The following is a 2,940-nucleotide window of genomic DNA, read 5'->3' as shown; positions in this document are numbered from 1 at the left end:
TGCATCAGCAGATGCAGACACAGAGAGACTGGGTAAGCACAGAGTTCCCATAAACAAGGAACTCATTAAGTATAAATATACCACAGGTGGACAGTGTCTCAGACATATCGTCTGCGACTCAAACTTGCTGGGGCATCTGGTTTTGTTTTATTTTATTTTTAACTCTGCTTGTTTCAGAGCAGTGTATACAAGAACTCCATTTGGCAAATGGACAAGTGCTGACTCAGATTTAGTCCAACAAATGCTTCTCAAGGGCTGGCGTGGGACATGTTAGTGGAGGATTAAGTGCTTGGACATGCAGGATCTGCCCTTGAGAACAGGGAAAGGTGGGCAGACGGTGGCTGCACAAAGCAGCCTCAGTGAGAGGCGGGCCAGCTCTCCTGCCCTCATGACCCAAGGGCTTGTAAGCTACTGGGAGACAGACAAGGGAGAGTGAGCTCCCGGGAACCCCCATGAAGACACTGCATCAGCTTGCAAACCACAGAGGTTTCCTGGACAGGGAGATGCTGGCTAAGTCTATGAGTTATCCCTGAAAAGAAGGAGATCTGAATTAGTGTTACTATTGCTGCAGTAAATCACTGTGACCAAAAGCAACTTGGGGAAAAGGGTTTATTTCAATGTATCTTTAAAGAAAGCCAGGGCAGGAACCCAAACAGGAGAGGAACCTGGAGGCAGGAACCAATGCAGTACGCTACAATGTGTCCCACAGTATACCATTTTGTTTTTGTTTTGTTTTACGAGACAGGGTTTCTCTGTGTAGCCCTGGCTGTCCTGGAACTCACTCTGTAGACCAGGCTGGTCTCGAACTCAGAAATCTGCCTGCCTCTGCCTCCCAAGTGCTGGGATAAAAGGCGTGCACCACCACTGCAAGCCACAGTATACCCTTTTGTCCACATTTCTTTGCTAGCAAATGTTCGTTGTAGTGAGTCATTGGTCTGGCTGGAAGCCTCTGGCTTCTGCTACATCATCAGTTTTGGAGCCTCACTGGGACTCCTCTCGGATATCCTGGGTTGCCCCGTGTCATGGAAATCCTATAGTTTTGGATTGGTTGGACTGACCCCTTCACAAACTCCAGCAGTTCGTCGATGGGTAGATATTGGGGTGAACCAATTCAAAGCCGGGGATCCTGAGCCTGGGAGATATCTGAGCTGGGCAGCCTGCCGGCTCTCCCACACCCCCACCACCCAAGTGATCTCTCCAGCCTTTCTCCTGCTGACCCACCCAACGCTGCAGCCAGCAAGGGGCGGGGCCAGCTCCTCTGCTCCGGTGCCCTCTGGGCTGAGTTTACCAAGCTGCTCAGGGAAATGCAGGGGCTGCCCTCCTGAGTGCTGCAGCTGGTGAAGGACCCTGGCAGGGCCAGCTCTCCCGCCCACCACAGATACCAAGGGCAAAAGGGAGGGGAGGGGATCTCCCCCTTGTCCAGGCCACCGCACAGCTGACGAGAGGTAGGGCCTGCTCTCCCATGTTCACAACTTCCGGGCCATTTGCCACCACCAGGCTCGGCTCTATTGAGTTGCCTCTGTGAGAGGCGGGCCAGCTCTCCTGCCCTCATGACCCAAGGGCAGCTTTCCCAACTGCCACAGGCAGAGAGGGACAAGGGGGGGGAGGAGGGGAGGGATCGCTCCCTGATTTATGCTACTGAACGGAAGACCAGCGGCCGGACCGGCTCTCCCATACTTAGACCCTCGGGGCCAGCTCACCCACAACTCCCGCAGCCAGGGCCAGCTCTACGGTGCTTCAGGATCCACGCTCCAGAGAGCTGCCGCTGCCCAGAGAGCCAGGGTCTGCGCTGCTGCTCTCGCGCCCTCTGGGCCAGCTCTCCCACAATGCCCAGGCAGGAGGTTGAGGCCAGTTCTGCACAGCCCTCAGACATCAACATGTCCCCTGTTAGCAGTCCAGACCAGGGACATTTGCCTGGCGTTTGGCAGTGACAGAGCTCAGCTCCCACAAGGCCACGGACCCAGATGGCATCGCTGGCTACCCACATCAGGCTGTTCTCACCACCCTCGAGTCTCCAGTTCTGCCTCTCTTCCTTGTGCCCACATCCTTATGTTTCTTTCTCTCTTCCATTTCTCCATCACTTACTTGCTTCTTGTAGTGGTGCCCAGGGTCTCTGAGTCTGGGGTCACCTCAGGAGTGGTCTTAGGGGTGCTGTTACAACACTGGGTGGGGGTCATCTCAGACATGGTTCACTCCCCAGGTCTGCTTTTTTTCAGGGACTGTTAGGCTACTAATCATTCAGATGTTCACAGGTCAGAACCCTGAGCATAGACATAGCCTGTCTCCTCTGTCATGTACACGTGTGACACAGCAGCCACACATGCAATGCCTCCAGGGACAGAGCCTACAGGTAAATCTTTTTTTTTTTTTTTTTTTTTTTTTTTTTTTTTTGGTTTTCTGAGACAGGGTTTCTCTGTGTAGTCTTGGCTGTTCTGGAACTCACTCTGTAGACCAGGCTGGCCTCGAACTCAGAAACCTGCCTGCCTCTGCCTCCCAAGTGCTGGGATTAAAGGCTACGCCACCACTGCCCGGCTCCTACAGGTAAATCTTATGGAGGCATTTTTTCAATTCAGAGGCCCTCTTCTCAAATGACTCTAGCTTGTGTCAAGTTGACATAAACCTAGCCAGCACAGTTGACCGCTTGTCAACTTGACACACTAATACAAGACTATTTAACAATAGCCTTTCCTTCTCTAAGATCTCAGATTATTATCACAATATAGACATAATGCATATAACTTTTAAAGTTCCAGTCTTTACACTCTCAATACTTCAGAAGCTGTCTCTTTATATATCCATTGTTTCTTTTTAAAAAAAACTAGAGGTTTATTTATTTTCTGTTTTTTGTGGGTTTTTTTTTTTGTGTTGTTTTTCTGGTTTTTTGTGTTTTTTGTTTTGTTTTGTTTTGTTTTGTTTTTTGGATTTTTGGGGGTTTTTTTT

The 2,940-nt window shown here is 50.6% G+C and overlaps 1 pseudogene; it reads right to left on the bottom strand.

The window, feature by feature from the left end:
- Nucleotides 1-2,218: 2,218 nt before the first annotated feature.
- Nucleotides 2,219-2,342, bottom strand: LOC127695712 (uncharacterized; annotated as a pseudogene).
- Between the last annotated feature and the right edge of the window lie 598 nt (nucleotides 2,343-2,940).

Source organism: Apodemus sylvaticus, chromosome 10 (genome assembly GCF_947179515.1).
Source record: "Apodemus sylvaticus chromosome 10, mApoSyl1.1, whole genome shotgun sequence".
Taxonomy (NCBI): domain Eukaryota; kingdom Metazoa; phylum Chordata; class Mammalia; order Rodentia; family Muridae; genus Apodemus; species Apodemus sylvaticus.
This window is presented reverse-complemented; position numbering and strand designations above follow the sequence as displayed.